General features: G+C 41.9%; 1 pseudogene; it reads left to right on the top strand.

The window, feature by feature from the left end:
* Positions 1-12,174: 12,174 nt before the first annotated feature.
* Positions 12,175-12,834, top strand: LOC123807765 (annotated as a pseudogene).
* Positions 12,835-19,761: the final 6,927 nt, after the last annotated feature.

The raw sequence follows: 19,761 nt of genomic DNA, 5'->3' as shown, positions 1-19,761 counted from the left end.
TATTAGAAGGCTTTATGGAGTCATGGCATGGTTCTGACACAAGAATAAATAGATATCAGTGGAATAAAAGTAAAAGTTAGGGTTTAATATTTGCAACATAATTCAATTAAGTAACAGGATAAAATAAATTATAATGGTGTAAACTGTTAGCAATGTGTGGGGAGATGTACCCTCACACACACACACACACACACACACACACAAGAAGCAGGAAGTGTACTGATTAAGGTAGAAACATCTATAGCCGGCATGTCTGGGATTAAATCCCAGATCTACAACTTTCTTTAGTTGTGGTACTTAACCTTGTAAAATATACAATCTCTTTGTGCCTAGTTTGCCTTGTATATATGGTGGGGTGATAATAATATTTACCTTACAGATTGGCTACAAGGACTGAGTGAGTTAAAACATGTGAAGTACTTAGAACGTCAAGCACTCAGTGTATGTTAATCATTGTTGATGAGGAAAACCATAATAAAAAATCGCTTTCATTTCAACATATTCTCCTCTACAGTTCTTTCATTGTGCAATATGACCAGGCTTCTGAGCAATTAAAAAGTGAAAACTACATGACCTTGTCTTTGGAGAGGAGAGCTTGAAATCTAGCATCAGCTAGGAGTGTGTCTGCCCATTCTTATCCGTCAAAGGTGAGTTTGGGGGGCAGAGTTGGAGTTGCCCAACACAGCTTGAACATATTGCAGACCTCATTTCTTGTTCGGGACACTGGAAATACATCCTGCAGTAAATTCATTTTGTTCTATACATATGCTGTCATGTATCATTGCAATACTATTCTTACGGGAAAACAGATTGTGAATAGTGTAATAACTATGACTAATAATAAACAAGACTGTTTGCTTCTTGCTCTAAGGGAAATAAATCAGCCAGAAGTTGCATTCCCTGCTCCACCCCCAAACCCCAGAAGAGAGTTATCTACTACTGGAAAGTATCTGCAACTTAAAAAATTTGACTGCCTCTCCTAAAATCAAGACAAATTACATCAACCCTATAGGAAATACCCAAATACTTCAGTACCTTTGTAGAAAACATAGGCTATGTCCCAATGCCTGTCTTCGTAATTCATTAGACATGTTTGTAGCGAATAACACTTTGAGAAGTCCTCCTTCTAGCTGTGAATCACTTTCATCCTGTGATAGGACCCTTCACACAGTGACGTGACCAAGCCAATTGTTCCCTCGGCATTAGAGAAATAGCTCTTCCCCATCCTCTGAACCGCGGTGGGAAACAAGCCTCTGAACTCTATCACCTGTCTTCTGCACTTGCTTCCCCTTTGGGTTTATGCTTCTTCCCTTAAGGACTCTAAATTGTGATCTAGGGTCATAGAAAAGTACTGGGCTGGTAGGGAAGCGTTTCCCTCTTGCCCAGTTCGTGATTCTCTGGGCTCTGGCATTCTCATGGTAAAAGAAGACAGTATATTAGAATGCTTTTCTTAAGGTTATCAAGATGTTTATTGCATAAATGTATTATTATTTTTTATTGTTCTGTTACAGGTGTCCCATTTTCCCCCATTGCTCTCCCCTGCCTCACCCACACCCTGCTCCCACAGTCAATCCCTACCCTGCGGTCCATGTTCATGGGTCCTTTATACATGTTCCTTGACTAGTCCCTTCCCCTTCTTTCCCCCCTTGTCCCCCTCCCCTCTGGTCCCTGTCAGTCTGTTCCTTGTTTCCATGTCTCTGGTTCTATTTTTGCTCATTTGTTTTGTTGATTAGGTTCCATTTATAGGTGACACTATATGGCATTTGTCTTCAGTCACATGGATTATTTCACTTAGTATAATACTCTCAAGTTCCATCCATTTGGCACTCTATGAAAAGAACTTTCTGTATGTTTCACCCTGGGCCTGAGCCTGGGTCCAGCTCCTGAGCTGGAGCCTATTGGTGCAGCTACTTAACTTAACCTCACCTCAGTCTGCTTGGTCTGCTCTGGATGAAAGTCTACCCAAGAATTCACCTCTCCAGCTTCATTGTGTTCCTAACATGATATTCTTGAGTCTCCATTCTGCATATCCTGGTATCTCTTCATTCACTACGGAATGAACCACTGCAGCCTAGACAGAATAACAGGTAACTCTGAGCTAATCACTTAGCAACAGTTCCACGATCCTGTTTTCCCACTTAGAAATAAAGATATCACCTACTGTTAACTCACAGGATTATTATGACTCGGGGGAAAAACTGAACAAATTGTGAAAGTGCTATACCAATGAAAATGAAATGGGGACCACTACTGAAATTATTTGTTCCCTAAAAACTTCAAGATACCTATCAGTCACATGAGAATACATTCAATATTATTATAATCACAGAATTAATAACATTCAATTCTTCTTGAGCTTAACATTTGAAAACTTATTTTATGCTTTGAGCATTAAAAAATCTTGACATTCTACGGCCTGACATTGGCAAAATGTGCCCCACTGCTTCCCTACAGCAATCTTCTGAGTGTCTGGCCACACTTGAGGAAAATTGCCTTCTCCTTTTTAAAGTAATTAAAGTGCAATTACAAAGTACATATAATTTTGGCCAACCATGCAAATTAAGCATATCCATTTTCCATAACAGCAGGCTGACTAAACAAAACATACCAAAAACATAGCATGATTCCAATTCAAAGAAATGTTAATAGAAATCTCATCTCTCGCATTTTTAAGTTACCTTTCACCATACCATTATCCATTTATCACTCTGTTTTTGTTTATACACACTTCCTTGTGTTCACAAACTTGTCACACTCTTTTCACATAGTAGGATTTTCCTCCTTTCAAGCGAAGAAGGAGTTGGTGCAAACTTATCAGTGAAATAAAATAAAACAATGTTTTCAAAAAAATTTGTATGCTTCACTGAATTACAATTGATTTAACGTTCCCTATATCTTCCCTCTTTGCTGCCACACTCTTTCTTTTTTTTTAATACATTGTATTGATTATGCTACTACAGTTGTCCCATTATTTTTCTCCCCTTTATTCCCCTCCACCCTGCCCCCCTTCTCACCAGCATCTCCTCCCTTAGTTCATGCACATGGGTTGTACATGTAAGTTTTTTGGTTTCTCCATTTCCCTTAACCACCCCCCCAATCTATTTTGTACCTACCAATTATGCAGCTACTCTTTCAAAGAGTGTTCCTCAAGAGCTGCCCCAGCACGTCTCAGTAATGTCTCACCCAAAGGCCACCAATGACCACATAATTGACATTTAATGATCTCTTTATAATACCCACCCTACTTGATCTTCAGATTTTTATATGAATGACCACTCCTTTATTATGAAACTCTCTATTCCCTTGGCTTTCATAACAGACATCCTAACACCCATCCTACCTCACCTTCATTGGTTAACAGCCTTGCACTTGGTGAGACAAACGAGGGATCAATAAGTCCCCCAATCTCTACTTTCCATGCTGGCGTTCAGTTTAGAAACCTAAGCCTAACAAAACCAGCCTGTGTAGCTCTGGCTTGCAGGATCTGTTCAAGAATTAGAATGTCAAGCCAATGAAATGCAAGATTGATAGGCATTGGGGGGTAAGAAGTTCCCACACAAGTAGAACTACTGGAGAAAAGGCCTTGGCTGTACATGGTGATCAGTCCAGAACTGCTATGGCCATTTCCCCAGCAGCCTGGTGATAAACCCAACACCTGGAAGAAGGCATTTCTGGGAGAAACAGAAGGAAATGGAGCTGGATTAGTGACTAAAACACTTGTTCTCTGTCTACTTATCTCTGGATTGGTTGTTGTTGTTGCTGCTGTTGTTACATGAGCAAATAAATCCAGTTTATCATTATAGTCATTTTGAGTGTGACTGCTAACTGTAGCTGAAAGCATCGTAAGTAACATGATTTCCACAACAGTGTTCTCTTCATCCTCTTTCTGTCACACAAACAATTCTTTCTAACCATGTCTTATTCTAGTCCCTCTCTCCCATCCATCCCTTAAATAGGGTACACCCCAGCATTCTGTTCTTGGACTTCTTTCTCGATTCCCTTTCCTTACCTTCAACTTTCACCTACTTTCAAAACTCCAAAATCAGTAACACCAGCCAAGACTTTTCTTCAGAACTTAAGACAACGATTTTCAATTATTTCCTGCATGTCTTCATGTTAAGAGTTCCATCGTGCCCTGGCTGGCGTAGCTCAGTGGATTGAGCGCAGGCTGAGAACCAAAGCATTGCAGGTTCAATTCCCAGTCAGGGCACATGCCTGGGTTGCAGGCCACGGCCCCCAGCAACCACACATTGATGCTTCTCTTTCTCTCTCTCTTTCTCCGTCCCTTCCCTCTCTAAAAATAAATGAATAAAATCTTTATTTAAAAAAAAAGAGTTCCATCGTGGGTAACCTGAAGATCTCTAACACTACATGAGAGCTTTTTCCCAACCACTGTTTTCATGTATTTCATAGCCTGGTAATCAGCATCACCATGACCTACATCCGAAACCAGAAGCTTTGTTTACCTCCTTGGCTGCTCCCTGTCTCTTATCCCAGTCAACACAAGGTCCTGCCGATTCTAACCTCATAAATATCTCCTCCTTGTTTGTAAGGCACATCCTCATTGGGCTAGTTTATTACCTCACAATTTTTTATCTGAACTTTCCTCCCTCCACTCCATCCTCCACAGTTCTACCAGTTATTCCCCCCAAATATAGATCCATGTGAAAGTGTAAAATGTGATTTTCTTGCTTAAATTATGCAATAGTTTCCCATTACCTGTGGAATAAAGCTTATACAACTTAGCCAGCTCTATAAAGCCTTTCCCAACTACATCAGAGCTTATCTATTCAATCTTAACTTCAACCACTCCCTAAAGCGTATGCCTATCCTTCTATCCCCCAAAGAAACACAAACTGGTGTGTTTCTACCCTGTGCTTCTCATTTCCCTCTGCCTTGAATACTCTTCCTTTGTTTCTAGAGCTGGTGTCTTTCTGCTTGACTTTCAAGGTCCAAGTACTACATCATCCATGCTAGAAAAGCTTTCTGACCACCCAGGCAAATTTTACTATTCCCTCAGCTTTTGTAACTCTAGGAGTATAACTATAATACAATGCAACATTTGCTATGATAAATTAATGTTTATTTATAAATGCTGCACCATTGCTAGTTTAGTATTTCTTAAGGTTATGAATCAAGGCTTTTGATTTTTAACTAGTTAAGAACTACTGTACGTACCCTCAGACACATAATGGATGATTAAAAAACTGTTTTTCAATTGAAAGAATGAAAACAAAGAAAATCACAGGATTAGTGGTTAGCTATGATGTAACCTCCTTGGATTCAGTGTCTTAAGTTGTAAAATGAAACAAGTTTAGATCAACTTATGTGTTTGTTCCTGCTCTAAAAACATTCCATGATTTTATGAAAATATTACTAGGAACAAACCAGCAATTCTATCATAACATAATAACCTAATATTAAATTTCACAAACTACATTCTGGTCAATCAAGTATAAATTCAAAGATAAAAGAATTTTTCTTCCTTTTTCTTTAAATATGTTCTCCAGTTGCTGGATGAAATGCATTGGTCTGGAAAGAAGCCAATACTAGGCTTGGAGAAGAGTTAAAAGCCAATGGAGACATTATTTTTAATTATATTAAAAGCATCTTATAAGTTTCCCATCAGCTATACCATAATTTCTCTCCATTAATGTTTAAAGGACAAGTATTTTCAATTTGGCCTATTGTGGCTAAAATCGGGATATAGAATGTGTCTAACTCTCTTCAAGACTTGTCAATCTCAGACAGACAAACTCACAAATATGCGGGCATACACACATACTCATCCAAAAAAAAAGGATTTGAAATAAAAAGGTAACTTGATGCAAGGGGAAAATAAAGGTGGGTGAGTGTGCATCTGAAGGACATTTGTGGGGTAAGGGATTCAAGTCAACGATGAATGATGATCATAGGAACTAAAATGAGCTAAATATTTCTTCTCTGGGGCCAGACATGGGGGGTGGGTAGCATTGTCAGGCTAAAGAGTCAAGTCACAAGGTTTAATTCTAGGTCTACCATTAACATAGTCTGTGACCTTGGTTAAGTCAATTTTTCTCTAGGATCTATTCTTGGACCAGGTTAGCCACTCAAAGTCCACCTATTATTACACTGTGGTTCCTCCCAGAGTTAACCTTCACTGACTTCACTACTAATATTAGGCACTTGGTTTTTATGGAAGACCAGTATAAGAAACAATAACATAAAGTATTCTAATTGTAATTATTCTAATAATGTGAATTACTCTACTTCTAACATAAGTATAAATCTGTACATGACATGAGAAGGCACAAGATATTTATTTCCTTGCTATGAAATTTTACATTAAAAACTCTCATTGAATTTAAGTGCAGAAAAACTGGCTCCTCTTCATTAAACTTACCACATCAGTTATATGTTAATACATCCCATATTTTCCTTGCTACAGAATACCCAAAGCCTCTTTTTTCTTTTCTTTTTACTTTAATTCTAATTATTAAAAATATAGCTTTACTATATGTATAATTCTGCAAGTCAAAATTAATTATTTCAGTGTTTTAATATATACTCCTCAAGTTTTCCTCTGGGTAATTTTTTTATCCAGTTGAAATCATACTATACAGACAATTTTGTGTGCCCCCTAATTTTTGCATAACATTATATTAGCATTTACTCCTAACATTAGCAAAACTGCTTCAAATCTGTCATTACTGAAAGAGAGCCCAAATTAATGTATAGTCAAGACAGTAACACCAGCCTCCATGGGAAGCATTATGCTCTTTCCTCTTTTCTCTAGTCCTATTGTTACTGTAGATATCTTTTATTGTAAAGTCAAATCACAATTAAAATTAAATTAAATTAAATTAAAGCAGCCTTTTAAATCTCCTAATTGCAACTATCATTCTATTTTTGTTTCTTCTAATATATACACAAAGATAGCTTGAGAGAAACTATAAAAGGTATTTATTTCCATTATGATTGACTTCAGTACTTTAAGTCTTTACAGTTTTTTTTATTTAAGTAAGTAATAAAGAAGCAACCCAAACAAAAAGCAATCACTGTTAGAAATATATAAATAAAAGCATGAAGATTCAGTTTAGTTGACTTCTTAATGAACCCACAGGGACTCCTCAGGGTGACCACTTTCTTTTCAAAGTGTTACAAACCATTTATTTAATATCCTGTTGTAGAAATTTTTTCTCTTGCACATGACTTATGAAATCTTTCTTTTTCCTCCTTTTGTTTATCTTTCCTCTCCTGACACATCTCCTGCTTTTAATTTCCTCAGAGATCACTTAGAGTGGTTGTGTAGTTACAGAATGAAGCCCTCTGGTTATCTTTAAGAGAAATCAGCCTTCTCAATTAACAAAACAAAACCTGTTTGCACTCGTTTGGCAAAAAAAAAAAAGATTATTACTAATAGTATTTATTAAAAGGGGCTGTGGAGTCTCCACATTAACATGTATGTCATACATACTATACTCATAGATAATAAATGGAGACATGTTTTGAGAGGTGAATAATGTCCAGGGGCAGCAATTTTAAGTCATTAAGTGTCAGTTTAAGGCCAAAGCCAGGCTAGCTAGTCCTTGCCAAGCTGATAAAACAGCCTAGGCACAGAGCAGGGACCCAGTACTGATGCACTGAGTGGGTTCCAGGCAAGTAGAAAAGCCCAAGAGTAACAGGGCAGGCAAGAGGCCAAAAACCAAAGACAGAGTACAGACGTAGGTGGCTTCTAACGCAGCTAACTGCCATGGAAACAAACGTATGGGAGACCTCCAAAGAAGGCTTCAAGGTCATACTTTTTTTTATGCTTAAACAGTGTCAGGAAGTTTACCCAACGCTTGAAATTAAGGCAAAACAGGTGGGTGGCATGTCCGTTCAACATTACAGGAGGGTAAAGGACTCCCAGGGAGTGCCTGGGGGAATATATTTAGTTTGTTTCATTTTTTACTGTAGATTAAAATTTTGATATTGATTTGGTTAGAAAGACAAATCATTTCTGTCTGGTAGAAGAGATAATATGAAAGATTTATGGCTTGCTTGATATCAAACAAATTTATATTCAACTCTGCAATCTTACCCTAACATTTTCTTGTTAAATTACACATAAATGCCTTTAGTTTCTTAAATGCACCTCAAGGTGGTCATAATATCTCGCTCATTCACGAACTAATGACTTATTTAACACAAACAAAAATCTAAGTCTTCCCCACCCAGTTCCATTTGGCCCAGCTCTTCTCCCCACAATATTTCTGGGACTCCCTGTGACATGCTCTTGTTTCCACTAATGGATCCTGTGTGTCCCGACTGCGGAGTCTGCATGTGGACCTGCTTCTCAGCCATACAACGCTGCAGTTCACCCCCAGCCATCTCAGATCCGGCCATCTATCTCAGTGACTGTTTATCTCCATCCCGTGTTGCCACAAATCTGCACATGGGTTCGACCTTCAGTTTCCAAAACGGAGCTCAGGTCAGGCTGTCATGTCGCATACGAGAGGCTTTGGCTGGAAGCTGGAAGAAGACGTAAGGGAGTTATGACCGGCGCACAGGTGCACACACATGCACACCACCTGCAGAACCACCTTTCTCTTGTGCCCCCGCCTCCCAAGATGCCAACAGAGGCAACCAGCACCTTTCTCAGGAGACCTGGGTCCCTCAGCCTCTCCTTCCAGCTCACAGACCCCACAACCAGCCAAGCAGTGGCCCCACCTCAGAGGTCTGAGTTTCTTTACCTTGGGATTCCTCCTTCAAAAATTTAAATGTTAGCTACTCCAGCCTCTTCTGATCATTCCCTGAGCCCTAGAGGCGATAAGTGCTTCTGTGGCTACCTCTGAGCAACCCTTTTAGTCACCTAGTTAACAGCGTTTTGCCTGGTTAATAACCTTTTCAATCAGTTCTCTTGTTCGGGTAATGGGTGTGGTCCTGCCTCCTGACTGGCTCCTGACTGACACTGTGGCAGAGCCGAGATTCACACCCAAGCAGGCTGGCAGCAGGGGCTCTGGGCTCCCCACAACCCAGAGGACAGAAAAACACCAACAAGAGCAAGGCACGCTTCCCCTTTCCCTGTCCCCACAGGCCAGCCTCTCCTCACACATCATCTCGGAGATGCTATTTTACCCCTGAGGAAGACAGCCTTTGACCTAACCACATAGAGCGATTCAGCTTCTCCTTGTCTCTTGTCCAACCTCGGATCTGGGCTTTAGCTTTACAAAACCTACGGGGTGTTTTTCCAAAATGAAAGAACCGTTGGCCCCCTAAGGTGCAATCCGGCCTAACAATGTATGGAACATTCACATTTTGAAAAGAAAGCTGCTGTTTTTCTTAGGTTTCACAGATCTCAGGGCCAATTCTTTAGGGGAACTCAAGGTCAAAGTGTTTTCTTCTCAAGAGCCTCTTCAAGGGACACACACTTTTAAGCACAAGGTGTAAGGTCACTGGGACAATTTGCAGTGAGGCTGCAGAAACGAAGACCCCCACCTCGCCCTGCCTCCCACCAAAGCAAACACCAGTGGTCACAGCAGTTTTGCTTGGAATATTTATTCAATTCATTAAAGCTGCTTTTGCAGCAAGTAACAGAACTAAAATTAATAATTCAAGCCAGCTTAAGCAAAAAATTAAATTTGGTTATTTGAATTCAGCGGTGTATCACAGAACCGCAGGGCAGATTTGAACGCTGCTGGCCGTACGAAAGGATGAGAACTCGAAACTAGGAAGGCATCCTGACTCCTCTTTCCCTCCTCCCTGGTCTGACTCTTGTCAATTCTCTCTTCTCACCAGCTTCCTCTGCTCCTCCAGCACACCTCTGCGCTTGTGTGAGTAAGCCTGCTCCTGAGCAGCCCCTAGAGACACTCAGTCTCTCTCTGAGCCCTAGCTCAGGGGCCTGTTCCCCGGTCCAATCAATTTCATAAGAGTCAGGTTCATATGAAAGAAGGGAAACGAGTTCTTCAGCTGGGGAGGCAGCGAGCCGAGAAGGCGCGATCATTAGTTCACTTAGATAGATGGCCCCCTCCCCTGAGGTTTCTGCTACACAGATAGTCAGCGGCTATCTAGTACTCCATTGTATGACAGATTTCATTCTCGGAAAAAAATTATTCACTAAACATCATCAGCTATAATCTTCTGAATGCTTAAAGAAAATTAAATTTCTAACTAACACTGGAGTCCTTGGTACAGCCACCTTGCTTCAAAAATTACAGAAGGACAAAGCAGAGAGCGTAATGGAGGAGGAAAACACCACTAAGGCATGAGGTACCCTGTGGGCAGAATAAATGTTAAGCCAGATTTACTATCATTATTATTATTATTATTATTATTATTATTATTATTATATGCATAATAGCAAGTTCTCGACAAACAAAAGACAGTATGATCATAATGTTTATCCCATGCAACAAGGTAAAGGGCTCTGGGTGAGGAGAGAGGTAGGGGAATGATGTGTTTGTCCTTGCCGAGAAACCCGTTCCGGGCTCTGAGCAAGCAGGGACCCCGCCCCTGCGGGCTGGTCCCGAGGCCTCACCCAGGGCACAGGCTCACCCCCGCCCCAGAGGCCTTGGTGAGCAGGGAGCTTCTTTGGCCTCCACTGCTAAGAGAGTGTGTTCTTCATGCCAACTGCTTTCACTACCAGCCTATGACTGTCCAGTCTGCCTACTCTCCCTCTCAGCCTCACACACTGGGGGAGTGGGGGCGGCGGGGGGTGGGGGGGAAGCATAGTCGGTCCCCTGGGGGCACTGTTCCATCACAAGGAAGGCCTGGTCTGCCCTGGTGAAGCGACCCTCCTCCCCACACACCGCGCCCACCTCAGTGAGGAAATCTGGCAGCCCCTCTCTGGGTCCACAGGCGCAGTCTGGAACCATTTGCCGCCCCTCCTGTTGTCCCAGCCTGAGTCGCATCCTCTCGGCTCCTAACTCAGCGCTGTCTCATGACTCCCCTGTCTCGCCTTGGGTGAACACCTGAACTGGTTCCCTTCCTCTAGGCCTCTCCCACCAAGGGCAGGGGCAGTGAGAGGCAAAGCTGTCAGTAATGAAGATCCGGGGACACAGCAGGCTGGGAGGGCCCGCAAGGGCCTGAACCGGGGCCCTAGCCCAGTGATTCATTTCGTGCCAAGTCAGCATCTCTCCAAGTTCACAGCCAAAGAGACCAGGCCCGGAATACATTTTACTACGGGGGAAAAAATTGATGATAGATAGATATGATATATATTATATACATCACACATATATTGATGTGTATGTCGCTGTGTATACTTACTTTTTAAGAGGTCTGCAAAACTCTGGTGGTATGAACTCTGTTACCCCGCAGAAGAAGAGCCATTTCTATCTATTCTGTTTTGAAGTCAACAGCACAGGATGATACCAGTGAAAGCCTAGGGTCTCTCACCAAAAGAAGCACAAAAGACAGAATGGTCAAATTACATAATAACAATAACTTTCATCTGTGCATTTTTACTGAATGCCTGGCACCTTGCTTAGGGCCTTATTTAATTCCTTCGTTTACTCCTCACACCCCAATTGGTGGTTCTACTCTGTGTCTGATAGATGAGGCAACGGAAGGTTAAAATCAAAGTACTCTCAGGATCACAGGGCCAGGCGGAGGGAGGGCTTCTGATTGCTGTCCGTGCCCCCAGCTTAGCCAAGCCTTCCCCACCAAACCGGGGGTCAGGGGAAATGAGCCCAACGACAGACAGCCGTCTCCTTTGTGAATGTCACCTCCCTGAGGTTCTGAGGGGTGGGCAGATGTGGCAGGCCACCCACTGCGCCTCCAGCATTTCATCCACAGGCAACAGACGTGTCCTCACTCCCCGCCTGTGACCCTCACCATCCACCATCTTGGGAGAGAGAAGGATGTGCGTGAGGGGGTGAGAAGGAGCGAGACCGCCTCTGTAATACACACCCGACACTGCGGCCTTCTAAGGAAGCCAGAGGTGCCCTACTCGCCAAGTCTCCAGTGTCCTCCTTTACAAAGGGTTAGACAACTCTATTAAAGAGATTAGCTTTGCCTAAACATTGATTAGTCTGGTGCTCGTGCCTGGGTATTTGCACCTGGTGTGTGGAGGGCAGCGGGTCCCATGAGCAAGCAGAAGAGAGGCCAGGGACGGGGTAGTCGCCTGCGAGCAGCGGGCTGGCCGCACACCCTGGGAGCCCGGGAGGCTGGGCTGGGGAGCAGGCAGACTCAGGGCCTGCCTACGAGCAGAAGATGGTGGATTGCTTGGCAAACAGTGAAACCAATACTAGACATAGAGAAGACGTATTGATGAAGTTGTGCAGAAAAAGAGCTCAAAGCAAGGCAGTTTATCTTATTTAATGATATTCTTGTACATGGCAATATTGTCATCCAGAAGAAGAAATGTCACAAACATCATATTATTCTGGTGGAAAACATCCCTCACAGATGTGGGAGACTCGGAATGGATGACTTCCCAAGACGCCAACTAAATCATCTGCAGCCTGTGCTGCCACAGTGAAATCTGATTGGGCGAATCCCGTCAACAAACACGTTCCTGATTTACCCTCCAAAGCGGTGGACACCCGGTAGTGAACACGCCGCCTCTGGACTCCTGCCTCGGAGGCTCCTCCATGCATGTGTTGTCAGAAAGCAAAATCCACGCCTCTTCACAGTCATCACCGTTGCCACCAATGTGGTTTTGTCGTCTTTGGGCCCTGCTCTAAAAAGAGCTTTCTTCTTCCCAGCCCGTCCTCTAAGCCTGTGCAGACTGGTGGCTGCTTCTATGACCTGCTTTCTCCTGGGGACATGGCCACGGGCCAGCCTACTGGTCCCGACTCTTACAGTCAGTCACTGAAGCCTCCTTTAAATGGTGCATCAGGTGATGATGGCGATGATGACGGCAGTGACTAAGGACACTCTGAAATACTTAGGTGTGACTATCAGCAAAGTCAGCTTTGTGGGGAATGCAAAATTCTGAGCTCTCGGTTTTTCTCTAGCCATGATATTTGCTTGAGAAACTTTTCAACTACATGCCCTAATATTTTCTATAGAAAATAGGTCCTGTTTTCATTCTCCTCAACCCCCCCGACTGCCGCCACCTGCAACTCTTCTGAAACTCCCTGCTCTTCTCAGGGATAGCCTATTGAAAACATAGCAGATAAATTTTTGGTTTCTTATTGTTTGATCTTAGATTATTTTCTTAGAAGATTGGGAAAAGGTGTTTAGTTAATGGATTGTGTACTACATTGCTGTTTATTATATGTTCTGTTACATGAAAAAACTGAAAGCAAAGAATGATGGAAAAGGGAGTATAATGCGATTAGTTGATAATATTACTAGCTTTTTTAATCTTTTTTTTTTAATCCTTGCCCCAAAATATGTTTACTGATTTTACAGAGAGAGGAGGAAGGAAAGAAAAAGAAAAAAAAACAATGTGAGAGGGAAACACTGATGTGAGAGAGAAACATCAGTCGGCTGCCTCCCCTGCACTCCCCGGGCTGTGGAATGCACCTGCAACCTAGGTATGTGCCCTGACTGGGAATCGAACCCACAACCTTTTGGTGTACAGGATGACACTCCAACCAAGAAACAACTGACCCACCCAGCCAGGGCTTATTAGCTATTTTCTAACCATTCTATCTAATGGTTAAGACAACGGTAACAAAAATATATGATTTAGAAATTCTTTGGCTTTTTCACATACGAAGTGGTGCCTTATCACGATAGCACTGTTACATGAAATAAACCCCCTACCTTCTCACTCTTCAGTTTGTTTTAAAAATACACTGTTGTTCTTTGAGGTGATAAAATGAGTGTTTATGAATGGGTGTAATTAGAAAACTCTTGTCATTTGACAGCGGCAAATAACTAAATGTAGAGGTTTTTCATAGAAATATTTTTCCATAAAGTAGTTATGATTATCTTTTTATGTTTTATAGGTACAAGATTATAATTATCAAATATAAATTTCAAATTAATAGTAGGTCATTATTGGAAATTTGGTTTGAACTATATCTAGTATAAAACTGTTATATTCCATTAGTTTCTATTTTTAGTAAGACATTTATAGATATAACTTCATCTGCTTTAACATTTATTCCTAGAATTAAGAATCTTATCAAATCCTTGAAATAGCTTAAAATCCTGATAGAACACGGATTTCTTTAGGCTACGATTTGGAAGAAATGCTGTGTAAGAATGGTCAAGACAGACCAGTTAAGCTTGATGAGACTTCTATGGAGGTATTATCTATTTCAGCATGAAACTATCTTGAATTTACAAATATGATGTCATATTTTATAAAGTTGCATAAAGTCTCAAACAATATTTCTATTTTTGTAAAACAATTGTATGTTTAATATGTTTCTGAAATCATTTTGCAATGGATGGAACTGGAGAAGCGATTGATCTTTCTAAATTGTGAACTTTACTGAGCCCGTCTAGATTGCTCTTGAGAAGGGTGATTTTTCACTCCACTCTGAGGCAGCCATCACGTTGAAAGTGTATTTATTATATAAAACTTGATGCATTTTTGCACTACTCTCTCCATTTGTATGCTGCAAATAACTACAGTCTTTCAAACATGAAAAATCACTCTAAAGATTATTTTAAATTCTAAATTCTTCTGTTTTTAAACATTGCAACCTGGGCATACTGCACATGTTATGAGAGGTCTGATTCAGTAACCCATGCTGGAGGAGGGTTCCTTGGTTTGATCAAGGCACTAACTGTACGGCTAAACTGTGAGAGCCCCTGAGCGGGGTAGATCTCCCTGCAGGAAATGAGGAAGGAAGGCACAGCAAGTGTGTTTGTCTGAGCATCAGAGGGGCTTTGTTTCCAAGCACTGCACCACGTAATCAACATACCTAAAAAGAACCACGAAGCCTGAGGAGGGCTTGCGAAGACTCAGTCGTACACAGGAGCCAAGGAGATTTCAGGAAGGAAAGGGAAATGTTCTGTGGTAACATTTGCATCGTTAACCTGTTGACTCGCTTTTACAATTGAGAAAATAAACAAAACATACATCAATTAATCCAGGTGAATATGAACACGGGATAAAAGTGAATCTTCTTACACCCTTGAGGACCAGACTCCTGTTGCTCCATTGAAGAGAGGTTTGTACCAACCCTGACTGTGGCCTGGTGAGAAATTGCCAACTAATAACGCACTTCAGCCACCTTGGGGGAGCCTCCACGGTGACTCTTTCGAACATATTCCCAGCATCGCTCTTTCCCGCTTGCCTGGCTTCTTATTATGTTCGAATCATTGCAGAGTAAATTCATGATGTACCTACCAGATCTTTTAAAATTCATTTAGAAACTCCTCAGTTTGGCTTTCTTACTAAATTCCAGTGTATTTTGATTTCATTAACACTATTTTATTATTGTTTAATGGTAGCTACATTTGTTCACATTCAAGTTCTTGGAATACTGTGTAGGAAGTATCCTCATGTTTGTGAAGCTAATGCAAAATAAAATTATTAAAATCTTCATCATTTTTAAACATTTTACCACAAGGGACGAATAAAGTAACCTCAATTTCCTAGCCTAGATGAGGAATGGCCCTTCTGTTCATTTCCTGTGAGACTCAAATGACACAATATATTGCTTTTCCCTGGGAAATCAGGAATGATAAAAGAAGAAAGTGCGCCTAGGAGTGTTCCTTCTCAACCTATATTGTCCCATGAGGTTCTTTTATCAAAAAATTGCTCTGACTTGAGACACATTCTCCTGTGAAGGGCTCATAAACAGAACAATTGCCCAGCAATATTGAACTGCCAAGGGGCGAAAACCTGATTCTATTCTGATCACAGAAAACAAGAAATGGCTCCTTTTCTGCAAGCAAATGGACATAAAATGGTTAAAATGTCATCAAACAGCTCTGATCTTTTTTCCTCTATGAAAGCAAAATGAGAAAGATCAGAGTATAACTTAAATTATGCCAGAAAGTAAAGATCGGATGAGGGATTAAAGGAGGAATAACAATTATAATGATGAGAAGGTCAAGAAAACATGTGCATGAACACAGACAGAAAAGCAAAATAGTTTGTTTAAATCATACAACACTCAACATGTATGCCCAGAAAAATGGAAGTAGCTAGAACCTAAATAAATATCATAGAATATTTGGGAAAAACTGTTGGGAACCGCCCTGACTGGTATTAGAAGCTGAGACCCCCGCCTAGGCTAAGGCTAAGGGAACGCCCTTGGAACCGTGAGCCGGCAAGGAGACAAAAGCTTATCTTCCTGGCAGGAATGCTGTTTCTGCTGCTTTGTTCATAACTGAACCCCCCAAAAAGCTTGGTCGGTTAGCCAAAGACGGGTAAGATTCCCCACGGGAGGGAACAACCCAAGCCAGGCACGATCACTTTTGGGAGGCCCCCCAAAAGAAGGACTTGGGGGCTGCAGCAAAAAGGGGGTGATGGGCCCTCACTCCTCGGCTTTGACAAAGTCTGAGTTCTCAGCGTCCCAGAAGAAAATCTCCTTATCTCTCGGTGGCCTTAGTTCCCGCGCTCCACCTAAGCCTGAAACAATGACAGGGAAGTACAGTTCGGTACTGGGAAGTGCGGATTTCCCGGGGTGATCAGGCCTAAGAAAGAACATGTAAATTACTGTGAAACCTTCTTTGTTCAAGAATGCTCTCAGTTGAATGAGGAGGGTCTTAGGAGGAAGCTAGTTTGTTCCTCAGCCTTACAGCTCTTTGACCCCCCAACTCAATAGACCGGCAGAGCTCTTTGTTTCCTATATTCCTTACTTCCCCTAATGAGTATTGTACGTTACCTGAGTTATTATGCAAAATGAGCCTAATAAAAGCAGGTATGGACGGTAAATCAGCGCGCTCCCCACTAGGGGGTGGCCATTCTGTCCCTACTTCCCCACAGAAACTGGTTTGTCTCTGTGCATGTGTGTTTTTTCTCGCGTATTGTCGAGCCATCCACAGTGTGCCGTGGTCACTGCTGGCCGGTGACCCACGCGCAACAAAAAACAGAAAGAAATGACAATAAACTGCATTTACATAGTATTTTACCATTTAAAAACCACTTTCTCATTATCTAATTTATTTTTCCAAAAAGGTATGAAATCTAAAGCTAATTTTTGCCCTGGCTGGTGTGGTTCAGTGGATTTAGCGCTGGCCTGCAAACCAAAGGGCCGCCAGTTTGATGCCCAGTCAGGGCACACGCCTGGGTTGCAGGCCAAGTCCCCAGTAGGGGGTACATGAGAGGCAACCACACATTGATGTTTCTCTCCCTCTCTTTCTCCCTCCCTCTCTCCAAAGATAAGTAAGTAAAATCTAAACATAAAATAAAAGCTAATTTTTACAGTCACTTTATGAAAGACCGGATTCTAGGCTTTGGTCAAGATGGCAACGTAGGGAAATGCAGTCCTTGCATCTTCCTACGACCACATCAAAATGACACTAAACTACAGCATAACCAGCATTGAGAATCTCCTGAAACCTAGCTCAACAGGAGTTCCATAACTAAGGATATAAAGATGAAGCCACATCAAGACTACTGGAAATGGTTTGGGTGGGCCTGCAAGTTGGATGGGCCAGTGTCTCAGGGACTCACCAGGGTAGAGCAAATAGGGTTAACTAGGTTGATGGAGACTCAGATACGGTGTCTGCCTGTAAGTCCTTTGTGGGGAGGGCTCAGCAGCAGTACAAGAGTCTCTGCCAACACTAGAAGCAAGGTGCCCCTCTAGTAGGAGGGTCAGAGATGCAGAACCAACTGGTCCCACATCCAATATGGCAGATAAAAATTGGGAGGGATAACTCAGCTGTGGAAGTCCCCCCGCCTCAAAATCAAGGGATTCCACCTCACACCAGGTCCCCAGCCCAGGGTTCCAGTGCCAGAAAGAGAAGTCTCCATAGCTTCTGGCTGTGAACATAAGTGGGATTGTGGTTGAATGAGACAGAGGTTCTGGAGTCTCAGGCATTCCTCTAAAGGGCTGGTGCTGGGCCCTGCTGGGCTCACTCCTTCTGAGCTCCAGCACTGGGGCAGTAGCTTAGAAAGCACCAGGGACACATGGGGGCAAACTGAATTGTCTGGCATCAGGACGATTGCTGGATCTAAAAAACTTAATAAATGAACAAGCATAACAGAAACAGATTCATAGATAACAGAGAATATTTTGACGGTTGCCAGATGGGAGAGGGGTTGGAAGGGTGGGTGAAATTAAGAAGTACAATTGATAGTTACAGGATAGTCATGGGAATGCAAAATACAGTATAGGGAACATAGTCAATAATATTATAATAACTATTAGTGTCAGATGGAGACTAGATTTATCGGGGTGATCACTTCAAAGTTATATAAATGTCCAGTCACTGATTTACACACCTGAAACTAATACGAAAAATTGGTATTCAAAATAGTCATGGGGATGTAAAGTAAGGCATAGGAAGCATAGTCAATAATATTGTAATAACTATGTACGGTGCCAGGTGGGTACTGGAAATACTGGGGGGAGCACTTTGTGAAGTGGATGGTTATATCACTGAGCTATACACCTGAAACTAATACAAACTAATATTGAATGTAAACTTTAATAAAAGAACAAAAAGAAAAAATTTTTTAAAGAAATGAAACAATGAATTCCAGAGGCTTAGTTCGGTATGTAAAGTATGACAGTGCTAATAAGAAAAAAGAGTGAGACAAAAAAAAGAAAGAAAACAAAGACAGATGTTACGTGAAGCCAGGAATAAGGTTATTATTGTCATTGCTCTATGACCTAGGGCAGGGCCAAGTGAGTCCAAGGTCAACTGCAAAAAGTGGGAGATGCTAGATTAGGTCATTTAACTGGCATTCTTTCTCTAACAATAATCAACTATTACTAAGGAAGGTAGACCATAACAGTAAAAGATAAAGAAATAGTCTGCATGTTTTTTAAAAGAATTTAGCAGTTTTGCATATTTGCTTACGTGTGCTTTTTCCACTTAAATTACAGATTGCGGCACGAAAGTCGCTCTAAGTCAACGTGAAGTTGTGTTATGAAAGAACCTCGTGAAACTAAATAGGTCTGTGAGGCTCTCATCTCTCCTCGCTCCTTCTGTGTGCTTCCGCCTAGACCATAGATCATTGCTGTGCCCTCTCATGAACACAGGTAACTGGGTAATACTCACTCCAGGGCGCTCCGGTAGCTTTGTGAGATGTTGCTACGGAGCAGTTTGGGGCAGTGAGATGAGGGTGGGGTTGGTGACCACAAGAAGGAGAGGTGTTGAATAACGATGAGACAGAAGGAGGTGGTCTGACTGAGGGGTGAAGAGTGAAGAGCCTGGAAGCAAAATGCTGTATCCATAGCCCTAATTTTCTGCTTAGCAACGGAACCTGGGCAACCTACTTTCTCCTCTCAGCCATTCCTCCTCTTCACACGTAACACTGACATAATTGCAACAGCTGCCTCTATCAGCAGATAGAGGATTAAAGGAGATACTGCATGAAAGCATGCAGGAGACGGCTGAGTACAAAGTAAATGCTGGAAAAGCGCTCTATTGTTTTATAAGTGCCAGAAGTGGATCGTTCTGAAAAAGGGAACTTTTGTTATTATGATTATAATTAAGGAGTTCCTTTTTAATTAAATTTATTGGGGTAACATTGGTTCATAACATTGCATAAATTTCAGGTGTACAACTTTACAATACACCTGTATACTCTACTGTGTGCTCATCACGTAAAGTCCAGTCCCCTTTTGTCACCACGTATTTGACCCCTGGAAAAGCGAATTTAAGTTACTTTCCTCATCACCCTAACCTGCTGACTTGCAATAACAATGCAAACAGTGCAGCTGGGGGCCCTCCTGTTAGAGAGGCATCTACCCACCCCCCTTCTCCGCCCTT

Source organism: Phyllostomus hastatus, unplaced genomic scaffold (genome assembly GCF_019186645.2).
Source record: "Phyllostomus hastatus isolate PE091 unplaced genomic scaffold, TTU_PhHast_1.1 phas_scaffold_46, whole genome shotgun sequence".
NCBI lineage: Eukaryota > Metazoa > Chordata > Mammalia > Chiroptera > Phyllostomidae > Phyllostomus > Phyllostomus hastatus.
Note: the sequence above shows the minus strand (reverse complement) of the source record. Positions and strands in the feature narration are given on the sequence as shown.